Raw genomic sequence first — 12,618 nt, 5'->3', positions numbered from 1 at the left:
AATATGAGATATTCTTAGACCTTAGTCCTAAGTTAATTTGTTAGAATTTCTCCTAAGTTACACTATAACATTTTTGAGATAAAATTATAGGAAACTCTATTAAAATTCAATACCTCAAATCAACAAATTTGGTTTTTAAATTTATAGTATTATTTAAGGACAAATAACGTTTAAGTTTAGAGGATTTTGATGTATTGTTCATATTTAATTTTTTTACATTTATCACATGTTTTTGAATAAAATTACACTTTAAAAAAAGATTATTTTCATGTTTATCTTGCATGTATAACACTTGGAGCGGATTAAAGCTGAAACGGAGCGAAATAGAGGCAAATGGAAGCAAATGGGAGGTGTTGCCAGCAGAGTGGTGCCTAGGCGCCAGTTTCTGCCCATATAATAAAGAAGAAGGCGCTTAGGCGCCACGCCAATTTCTGCCCAAAAAATAGAGAAGGCGCCTAGGCGCCCAAACTGTCCATAGGCGGTTTCTGCATGCCCCCAATGACTTATTTGACGGATTTAAACATTTGGAAAAACATTTTTTAGTATTTCTAAGTCCTGAAATTGTCCAGGAAGACTGAGAGGTCGTAGATAGGAGTAGAAAATATAGATTTTTACCTTTTCTAGAGAGATTGTGAGGAAATTTTGAGAAATATCTTTAAGAGATTGTATTAGCATTGCATGGATTAGCAGAGACTTTATTAGTAGGATTTTATTTTCTTTCAGAGGGGAAAAGCTAAGTATTGTGTTATATATTATCTTGTAATTGTTGTAAACATTTATTTATTAGATTTACTTTGATTTAATAAAATTTTCTTTTGTGTGACACCTGCTTTGTGAAGTAGAATTTTTGTACTTTGCTTTCGCAATGAATTAGATGACTGTTTACGATGTTAGGATGTGTGATATAATAGGTTTTCACATCAGACTGATGGTTCTTACTTCATGTTTCATTTATTAATCAATCTGGTCAATTTATATGTTAAAATTTGTTATAAACTCATAAGTTCCGAGAGTGCTATGCCTTAACAACTAAGAGGAATCACATTGAACTTATGGATGAAGGAAAAATAGTCCTAAGATTCAATGTAATGTTAGGGAGATTCATTGATGGGTGCAAATTGTTTTTTTCAGGGACACAAACTAGATTCCTAATCAATTTGATCCAGGGCTTCATACCTTAAATCTAAGATTAAGTCAATTAGAGGTTATTAGGAGAAGGAGACTCTAGGGTGACAGGCTAGAAGTTTTGACGTGATAATCTAGCTATTTTAAGGAATTGACCCTAGGTTAACTGAGCTACGTTATACACTCGGGAGAGGGTAACTTAATTTTTTGCTCCTATTGTCACTAGCCACATTAGGCTTTAAGCATCTCATTCCTACACATTATCTAGATTGCCACAAGAGAAAGATAATTTTTACACCTCAAAATTCATCAAACCAATTTATCTAGTTATGTTTAACTTTAGATTTAGGTTTATATTTAGAAGTAGCTATTAGAAAAATACTCTTAATCAACATTTCAAACTAAGACCTAATAGTAATAAATTAAAACTTAGCTTAAGGGATTTCTTATATTGATTCCTTGTGGAATCAATAATCGGGACTCCATTAGAGCTCTATATTACTTGAACGATATGTATACTTGCGAAGAACCCCTAGTGTATAAACTATAAATCAAATTCTAAACTCTATAACATATCCATTTTGCACACTAGTTGCTTAAAGAAACTGGGTCAATTTTTTTGTCAGGAAACTAAATAACTGCATAGCTCAATTTTAAGATAAATAACTCTAATCCCTCGGAGCCTAAGTTCAAAAACCTCAATTTTGAATTAATTTTCAAACCTTAGAAGTCTAAATAAGTAAAACTCAATTTTAAAATATTCTAAAGTCTTAAGAGCTTAAATTAAAAAAAAATCAAAGTTTAATAATTTTTAAGCCCAAGGGACCGATGTTTCAAAAGCCTAAAACTTTAAATATTTTTGAAACTTGAAGAGTCTAAATGTTAAAAACCCAAATACCACATATTTTAAACCATAAGAACCTAAATCTTAAGAGTTTAAATTTCCAAATTTTTTAAAAATTCAAATGATTCACATTTTATATTATTTTATAAGCTAAAAAATTTCAATATTAAAAATTATTTACAAGTTTAAATCAACCAAAAACTTAGCACACTCCTGACATCAACTTCCATTAAGGGGCACCAGGAGAATGTCAGTATTCACAACTATCTTAAAAGATTAACTGTTCAACATTGTGAGACACTGAAGCCGAGGAGCACAGAAAATATGTATTTAACCCGCGGTCTTAAAAGAAGTAACGGGTCTTCAATATACATGCAAAAAGGGTCAAATCGCAAACATACATTTCCCAAAGGTATTTTACATTCCCTGAAGGCCTGAACAGTACTAAATTCCCAAGCTGGTACTCGCATTTCCCAAGACATGTATTCTAAAACCACTAATTTCAAAAAAAAAATTTCAAACGAGCCCATTGTTTGTTTCTGAATGGTACTTAATTTCCAAGGACGAGTAATCGTTGTTTCTTGAATGAACATTTTAAAAATTGCCCATCCATGCTCATTTTTATACCTTTGCGAGCTTCGACAGTGTTGACGACGAGATAAAATAAAATGAAATACAAATCTTTTCTTTTTTTATCCTTTTTTATGTTTTTATACAATACAATAATAGAAAACAACAAAATGTATAGTAAAATGGGATTAATAGGCATGGCTTGGAGTTTTGGGTGACTCGGGTAGGTTTGGGATCGAACAGTAAAGCGTGCATTTTGGGTTGAGATTAAGGCTTGAGCATGACCTCGGTGAAGGGCAACAGATGGAGGGGTTCATGCGAATAGGAAGAAGAGGGCGGCTCAAGATTACAAGCTTTGGGCTAGAGTAAAGAGGCTTCGGTGGATCCGGCGAGGAGGAACAAATGGAAAAAGTGGTGAGGGTTTTGACTGGCTAGATCAAGCGGTGCGGCTTCGACATAAGGGTCTTCGAAAAGAAAGAAGATGGCAGTACGTCTTCGGTGACTGGAGGTGGCGACGACGTGCAGAGGACAGATGGCGAAGAGGAGGAGGATGGATAGGAGGAAGACAAAAATTGCAGAGGATTGTATGTTGTGGTTCGATTGTTGCCTCTCGCTAGTCAAGACTGAGGCCAGTGAAACTGGATTAGGCTTGTGTGAGGCATAGAGAGACAAGCGAAACTTTATAGGAGAAGGTGCGTACGATAGTAGAGGGGAAGGAGTTGGCGTCCATCGTATAAAGGAGACAAAGGTGTCAGTTGCAACTTAAAATAGGAGGAAGAAGATAAAATAGAGGGGAACATTGGGTGTGAACAAAAACGAAGGTTCGAGAGTAGATTCCTGGCAAGAGAGTTATTCTCGTCTGTTTGAAAGAAAGAGAAAGCAATACTTATTGGGTTTAGAGTGGGTGTATGTGGCGGGAGTAGGTAATTAATTAATTAATTAATGATTTTTTTTCTTGGTCAACAAATATCCTCAAACAAATGTGGTGTGGGTCTAAAGCGGAACTTGTTTGTTGTCCTCTAACATTGAATACTTCAGCTATGCTGATTAAATATATGATTTCCTATACTACAATGGAAAATGCAAATACCTATTTCAAGAAATCATCTTCTTGTATCAATGTGAGGCCTAATTTATATTATTTTGGTACCTTCGTTCCTCATTTTTATTTCATTTACAAAACTTGATATTGGCTTGTCAGTGTTGTTAACTTTGTTTAAATTTGGCATAATTGAAAATCTATGAGAATATAATTTTTGATCTTATGTGATTTTTAAATTTTTTTTTATTTTCTTAAAATCACTTCAATCATTTTATTATCATTTGGATGCTCATCCTAATATTAAATGTTCATGTTTAAAAAAAATAAGTTGACTTAATTTGTAGCTTGTGATCTGTGAATCTTTAAATACTTCTATATGAATTCATATTATGTATCATATTAGTTGCATTAACAAATTCACTCTTAATTCTGACACATTCTTCTTTACTATAATAATGAAAATTATCCGAGAAAATTATAGATACCTCGTCCAAACCTCATGTCAATTGAAGGGATGCCAACATGTTGAACAAAAGCCGCAAAATCAGTTCCACCACCACCTAATCTCCCTATCTTCAATAGGAAAATGAGCAAATTTTATTTGCAGCTAAAATAAATTATAATTTCTTGCTACAAGATCATAAATGGAAGAAAAGATGCAGCGTTCAATCATTATTTTCCAACAACTAGACATGGCAAGAAAACTAGTAAGAATTTACCTATTTTGTTCATGCAAAAGATCAATTAATGTTTGCATGAGCCGGGCAGTCGTGAACTCACCAGAGGAGAATCAGAAATGATCCATGACACGTACAGAGTCTGAGATGAGTTATCAGGATCTTGAACCTTCAAAACGAAGTAACAAGATAGATGTTACAAAATTAATAAAATTGGACCATAAATGGTTGATAGAGAACGGTCGTCCCAACCGGTTTTGGTGCCAAACAAATTTTCCATTTTTTCGAGGATACATATATGTACCAAATAACGTATTTATAGAAATTTCACCACAAAGTCGGATATAAATTTTATGGGCACCATGCAGGAATTTAGTGAATAAACTATCATGCATGCAAGTAAAGCTGGCAGACAGTTTGACTTGAAATTGAGACATTTACCAGAGTAGTGTGCATACTGCCTAATTGATTTTCAGGAAAACTAGTTAACATATATAAATTATGAAAAAATAAAGCATTTTATTTCTGACAAGAATATGGACATTGAAATCGGCCAATGTAAAGAGAGTACTAAACGTTATAGAGTAATGATATCAAATGTCACTCAAACTAAGCACTGAAATGTAATCATATGAAAAATAGTTAACATATATAACCTATGAAAAAAAAATAGCATTTTACTTCTGACAGGTATATGGACATTGAAATCTGCCAATGGAAAGAGAGTACTAAACTTTATATAGTAATGATACTCAAAGCCACTCAAATTAAGCACTCAAATGTTATCATACGAACAACAGGGAAATATTAAGACCTTCTTCGATGACTCTTCGAGTAATTTATCAAGCTGTGGGGTGGAAGAGGCATGGAACCCAGGACCAGATACTGCACAATCTACATTTAAGTAAGCTACAGCCCTAGAAGCTAACAGCTCTCTGTTATCTTCAGCCCATTCGGTTGAACCAAGCTGCAGAAATCGTATATTGGTTGAAACAAACACTTTAGTATCAACAAAAAACTACATTTAAAAGGAAAAGAAGCGGGAAATAGAAAATGAGACCTACCAGGTGATACTCTTCCGCATCCCAATTACACAGAACAATGGTTCTTCGTGGTTGCCAGCCTCTATTTTGCAACTTTTCCAACCTTTGGGCCATCTGAAGTGGTCAACTTTAAACAATCAAAAACTAAATGGACCAAAAAAATATGGCATACGCCGAATTTTTTTCAGTGAACACCCCGCCCCCCCCAAAAAAAAGGCTGCCTAACATTACTTAAAAATTGTTTTAAGGTCAGGGTTCCTTTAATAATCCTAACGTTTCGACTTTTATCTCTTCAAAAAAGGGTTCAGTTTTTAATTTTGTACAGATTGCTTCTATGAATGTTTGATGAAAAATCTAGCATTTTACATAAATCATGTTAGAAAACCTGAAATTCCAATTTAACAAACTCTATTTTAATTTTTCAACTTCCGTTGATTAGCATGCTAGCCAACTGCCAGGACCATTTTTAGTTCATTTCTTATTAATCTTTATGGGCTCTCTCACAACAGATGCAATTTAAGTTATTAGGATCTAGTAAAGCTTGTAAATACGGATTTACTAAATCCTGGATGAAAACTGTATGGCAACAAAACGTCCTACATCCTGCAAATCCATCAAACAGTTAGGAAACTTCAGCGTAAATCCACCCCAATCTCCTACGCACTCCCTGTAAATCCAATAAATCTTGTAAATCTACTGATTCACGAGATTAGGATTTACAGAATTTACAGCCGAAATCTGCGAAATTCGGATTTATTAACTCCGTACTTTCATTCCGTCCAAAATGACTGTCTGGCAAGATTTAGCTAAAATCCCACTCTAAATCCATTGCCAGACAGCTCCTATATCACCGATTATAAAGTTTTAAAGTACGAAATATCAACTTTGTGAAAATGAACAACCTCAAGCAAAGCAGCAGTTCCACTGTTCGGGTCAACTGCTCCAAATGTCCATGCATCACGATGATTACCGATGATCACATACCTAAAAATTCAGATTTGAAATTGTCAGGGTAACTAAAAACATTTCCATACAACCTATTTAAAAATTTTATGATGGATACATTTCATAAAAAAAAAATGCAAAGCTTGCAATATTTCAATAAAAATGGAGAACAGCAGAAAACTGAAAAACGTCTATTTATTGGAAGTGAATGGATCATATGTAGTGGGAGGAAGCTATGGGCGGTGAAACCTACTTTTTCGTGCTCAAAAAGAACGAGACCAAGTGAGTTTGCGTGTCTGTCTATGAGAAGCATTGGAAAAAAGTATGGGTGCATAATCCCTAATTTTCTGTTGTTTTAAGTTGGATGATTATATGATATTCTTTGAACATTTATTTGTTGATACCTTCATCATGTGAAAAAGTACCAAGCAGTTGTTTTTTGATCTCTTCATCCTACTTAGTTGAATCGTGATTTAATAAAACAGTCTCTTCAGGAATAAGTTTAATTTGAGGGATCTCTTGCTTTCAACATTCTTTTGAATCCATAATGTTTTGCACATTGGCAAATACTGCTTGGCTTTATCTTTTCATGCTACTCATCTGTTGACACGAGGTTTGAATTTTAAAAACAAAAACCTAATATGTGTAATTCAGTATTTGTTGTTTTCAGGTAATGTAATTCATCAGTTTGCATAGCCATTTTAAATTTACAATTTATGCTAATTAAGTAGACTTAAGTTAAATGGAGTTTACATGGTTGCCTCCCTGTAAAAAATATAGATTGTGTCATCCAAGGCAGCCTCATAGACCTAATGTGAATACAAATGTAAAATAAATAAAAAAAATCCAAATCTATTAAACCATCGAACTAAAGCTATCCCAGAAGAAGTTCAAATGAACTCACCTTCTCCCCAAAGCTTATCGTTCATTTAGTCATCTCCACCCCACCAACTACATCGGTGAGCATCAAAATCTTCGATAAAATTAAAGAATATTTGAACCATTATTCTAGCAAACATAAATTATTATCCTATAGTACCTTACTGTCAAAGTTTTGAGAAAAATTGGTTGAATTCTGAATAGGCAAGATTGCCTTTTCCCTTTGCTTTCATTCCATTAAATAATAATCTTACAATCTAATTTAGGTACAAAATATTCTATATAATCTATATATAATCTATTTTAGTCTATTTTAGGTAACTTAATAATACATATTCCTAATCTAAATATTTAGCTAAAAGATCATAATAAAAATATTAGAAATAATCTAAACAAAGAAGCTCCTAATTATAGAAAACTCCTAATTTAGCAACCTAATTTCCATCCTTCCTGATTGACATCACCCCTCAAATTGATGTTGCTGATCATGAAGAATCAATTTGCAACAAGAAACTGATAACACTGTCGGGACCAAAAAAATACTCAAGCCATGAGTGTCGAAGCAGAAGGTGCCAAAGTCGAGAATGTCAAAGCCTCAAAGACAACTCCTGAACCATAACATGATTTGAGCAAAGAAAAGCAAGAAATCCTTTATCATTTTCGTCCAGAAATTCAAATCATAGCCACAAGAAGGATCTGCTTCCAGTTGCATGATCCAAATGTTGTCGATCATAGCCCACAAATAAGATCCAGTTACACGATTTAGAAGCTATCAATCATAGCCCACAAGAATACAAGTAGGATCCGTGCCCTGATCCAAATGCTACCGATCATAACCCATAAATAGGATCTAGTTACACAATCCAGATGTTATCGATCATAGCCTACAAGTAGGATCTGTGTCCTGATCTAAATGCTACCCATCATAACCCGCAAATAGAATCTAGTTACACGATCCAGATGCTATCGATCATAGCCTACAAGTACGATCTGTGTTCTGATCCAAATGTTGTCGATCATAGCCCACATATAGGATCCAGTTATACAATTCAGATGCTATCAATCATAACCTACAAGTAGGATTCACGTCTTGATTCAAATGTTATTGATCATAACCCACAAGTAGGACCCGCATCCTGTTATACTATCTGAATGCTATTGATTCTTCCTGCGATGATGAGGACGATTTGTTCCTTGATCTTCACGCCAAAAGTATTGAAGCCGAGATGTCGAAGTCGTGGGTCTAGGAAGAAGTGTCGAAGCCTTCAATCCTTGGGTGCAACGAAGAAGCCAAAGTCAAAGCGACGAAGTCGAAGCAGAAGAAGTAGTCGAAGATGTCGCAGAAGCAGCGATGGCAAGTGAAGGAGATCCGAAGCGGACAAAGAGAACTAAGTGAATGAGATCGCAGATTGCGGATGAGACTTGAATCACAAACGAGATAAAAAAAAGACAGGATCGCAGATCGCAGCTGGAATCAAATGTGGGAGATAGAAGAAGGTGAATCGAAGGCTGACGAAGTTGTCGCAGCAGACGAAAATCATTAGATGAGCGAATCAAGACAAAGAAATAGTTTCTTCCTTCCCGGAAGAAGCCAATCGGAAGGCATCGGCGGTCCTCCAACGACTATCGGTAGTTAGGGCAAAATTTTGGCTCTGATATCATGTCAAAGTTTTGAGAAAAATAGGTTGAATTCTAAATAAGCTCGATTGTCTTTTTCCCTTTGCTTTCATTCCATTAAATAAAAATCTTACAATCTTATTTAGGTACAAAATATTCTGTATAATCTATTTTATGTAACTTAAATAATACATATTCCTAATCTAAAAATTCAGCTAAAAGGGAAATAAATCATAATAAAGATATGGAAATAAATCATAATAAAGAAATCATAATAAAGATATTGGAAATAATCTAAATAAGGAAACTCCTAATTATAGAAAACTCTTAATTTAGCAGCCTAATTTCCGTCTTTCCTGATTGACACTTACAAAAGTGGGTCAAAAGACAGATCTACATTTATTGATTTAGCTCTAACACTACAAACAACAGCCACTAATCAGAGTTTGATATCTTAGTTCAACCAATTAATCATTATTCACCAGTAGCTCCGTGATTAAGTTCAAATCGCTATGGAGCTGTTACGGAGTCATCAACACCCGTGCATGCAAAGTACACTTCAGTTCTAAGAAATAACTGCCAAACCAAATTCAGGATGCTTAAACAAGCAAGAAGTTCCAATCACATGGTAATGATATTTTGTATAGTGCCTTGTATCCGATGAACAGTGACGCCATCACAGACAGCCAATCTAAATCAACAACGAGAGGATTAACTCACCTTTTGACACATTCTCTGGTTGCATAGTCCATCAAACAAAAATGAATCATGGTCAGGCTGACAAATCCGAATCAAACACATCACATAAAAGACAACCATAGAAGTTCAGCAATTGATTTCAATTTCATTAGAGGTTTTTTGTTTTCATTTGAAATCATAGGTTGTCTGCTTGCGATTAAGTGTTAGTCTCCCAAAAAGCCAACATTCATTTTAATAATCCTAGGATTCGCCAAAAATCATTTTTATTACCAAACCCTCATTAAATTTCTGTGCATAAACTTTACCAAAGTCTGACCTTCTGTACATATTTTCAATTATATATATTAAATATAATTTTTAATTATATATTCAAATTTAAATCAATAATTTTTTATACAATAAAAAATAACCATTGATTTCACTTCCCATTGAATCTAAAAGTAAATTTTGGTAAATTTAGGGCATTGTGGTATAGTTTTTGTAAATTTATGACTGGCATTCGATTAAAATCAAAACAAATATTTCATTGCATATTTGTTGTTCATTGTGTTTGCCCAGAGGCGCTAAACAGGCTCCAATCTACCCCTTCAAGGTCCCTGTTCCTTCTACTGCAATGACTTGTTAAGCCCCACCAGCTTGATAAGAATCCTAATGGACCCAACAGCCATCTGTGATCCCTGCTGTTTGTTTTGGCTTCCAATAGCTAGATTGAGTTCTTCAAAACCTTCTTTAATCTGCCAAAACATTTTAAATTCACCCCAACAGCTAGTTGTGACTCCTAAAACAGATAAAATAGATTCTACAACAACTACAACAACAACAACAACAAGCCTTTACCCACAAACTGGGGCCGGTTACAAGATCTTTTTATCACATTGTCTGCTATTGAGATTCTATAAAACTAAATTTTTCTTTTCACTACTTTTTAGATAAACTGATTTTTACAAAGAAACTAAATTCTAAAAGGCATTAAATTAGAATGTGAATCTAAATGCACTCAAGTTTCATTGAACCGTACATGAAGCATGGTAAACTTAGTTTTAAGTTCTTTTGAGAGTACATGTAGATTTCAAGGGTTTCTCCACTCACACGAAATTTGGAGTTTTTAAGCTTCCAGTGGAGAATGCAAAAATAGTAGAATCCAATTTAATTGATGGTTGGATGTCGATGTAAGCAAGATTTGTGTTCAAATCAAGTAAAACACTCTATCATGCATTCTATGAAGTAAATATTTGGTAAGCATTCTAATTATATGATATTAAAGGTTTCATTTTGTGCATCTCATTACTTATTAGATCAAATTAAAATATTCTGCTAGTAGGACACAGACATAAAACTATCCACAACAACAAGCCTTTATCCCACTAGGTGAGGTCGGCTAATGAATCATTTTTCTCCATTGCATCCTATCGAGTGTCATATTTTCATTTAATTCTAATATTCTAAAATAAATTAAGATCATTTTTTATGCAACATGCCCAAGTCTTTTTAGATCTACCTCTGCCTTTTTTAACATAAGTTGAATATAAAACATCTACTTTCCTAATCAAATCACCAGATAGACGTTTAATGTGACCAAACCATTTAAGCCGACTCTCTTTAATCATGTTTGCCAGTGTAATTACACCAAACCTTTCATTAATACATTTGTTCCGCATTTAGTCTCTATGATTCAAGTCACTTATCCACCTAAACATTCTCATCACAACAAAATTTAACTTAGTTTTATTCTTCTCTTTTATAGGCTAACATTTTGCACGATAAAACATTGCAGGTCTCAACTCCATCTTATAAATTTTTTCTTTAAGTCTAAGCGGTACTTTTCCAAAACACAATAGGCCCAATGCATTCCTCTACTTCAGTCATCCAACTTGAATTCTATTAATAACATTCCCATCTATATCACCATCACTTTGAACAATATAATCATCGAGATATCTAATCTAAAACGTTCACTCCTTTTAATGATTTAATCACCCATTGTTACAACTCTCCTACTAGAATTGTCAATTTGAGTTGCCGGGTCGGGTTCGGGTTTGACCCGAAAATGTCAAATTTTCGAGTCGAGTTCGAGTCATGTTAGCGTGTCGAGTCAATTTTTGACACCTAAGGATGTCAATTTAGGTAGGTGGGTCGGCTTTGGGTCAGACCAAAATATGAACCAACCCGAATAATAAACGAGTCAAATTTTCTTACCCGAACCATACTCTAAAATTATTCAGGTCAACCTGAACCTGAATTTTTCGAGTCAAGCTCGAGTTGTATTGGCGTGTCGGGTCAATTTTTGACACCCTATCTTGCCTTAGATCTACCCTAAAATTACATTCCACGCATTCAGTTTTAGAGCTACTCAAACGAATGCCTTTAAATTCTTATGTAGACCTCCATAATTCAAGTTTATCCTGAACTCTTTCTCTAATCATATCCACAAAAACGATATCATCAGTGAAAAGCATACATCAAGGTACATAAGTGCATCCATAACCAAAGCAAAAAGAGACGGGCTTAAAGCCAATCCCGCATGTAATTCAATTTAAGTCGAGAAATGCTTGATCAATCCTCCTTGTGTTCAAACATAAGTAACACCTCTAGCATACAACTATTTAACAACTTGGATATAAATCATATCAACACTTTTCTTTTCTAGAACTTTCCAAAGAACTCTTTAAACTTATCATAAGTTTTTAATAAATCAATAAAAATCATATGCAAATCCTCCTTACTCTTTATGTACTTCTCCTCCATCAAACCTCTCAATAAATATATAGCTTTCATAGTAGACTTGTCCGGCATAAATCAAAATTGATTATGAGAAATCTTTGTATCACATCTTAATCTATGTTCAAATGTCTTACCGACGTTCAATTACTCTCTCCCATAACTTTAATGTATGGCACATTAACTTATTTCCTTTATAATTAGCATACCTTTGTGAATCACTTTTATTCTTAAAAATGGGGATCACTCTTCTTCTACTTCTCAATATTTTTCAGTTTTTTAAATAATATTAAAAAGTTTAGTAAGCCAAAAAATTCACAAATCCCCGAAACAATTTCACACTTTTATTGGGATATCATGAAGTCCTACTGATTTCTCACACTTAGTTTTCTTTAAAACCTCTTCAACTTACTTTTTACTAATGCGAAAGTAAAAACTACACACACAGATATATATATA

General features: G+C 34.0%; 1 pseudogene; it reads right to left on the bottom strand.

Annotated features, from left to right (window-relative positions):
• LOC110024741 overlaps positions 1–12,618 on the bottom strand; it is a 46,370-nt pseudogene that overhangs the window by 16,121 nt on the left and 17,631 nt on the right.

Source organism: Phalaenopsis equestris, unplaced genomic scaffold (assembly GCF_001263595.1).
Source record: "Phalaenopsis equestris unplaced genomic scaffold, ASM126359v1 Scaffold000272, whole genome shotgun sequence".
Lineage (NCBI taxonomy): Eukaryota > Viridiplantae > Streptophyta > Magnoliopsida > Asparagales > Orchidaceae > Phalaenopsis > Phalaenopsis equestris.
This window is presented reverse-complemented; position numbering and strand designations above follow the sequence as displayed.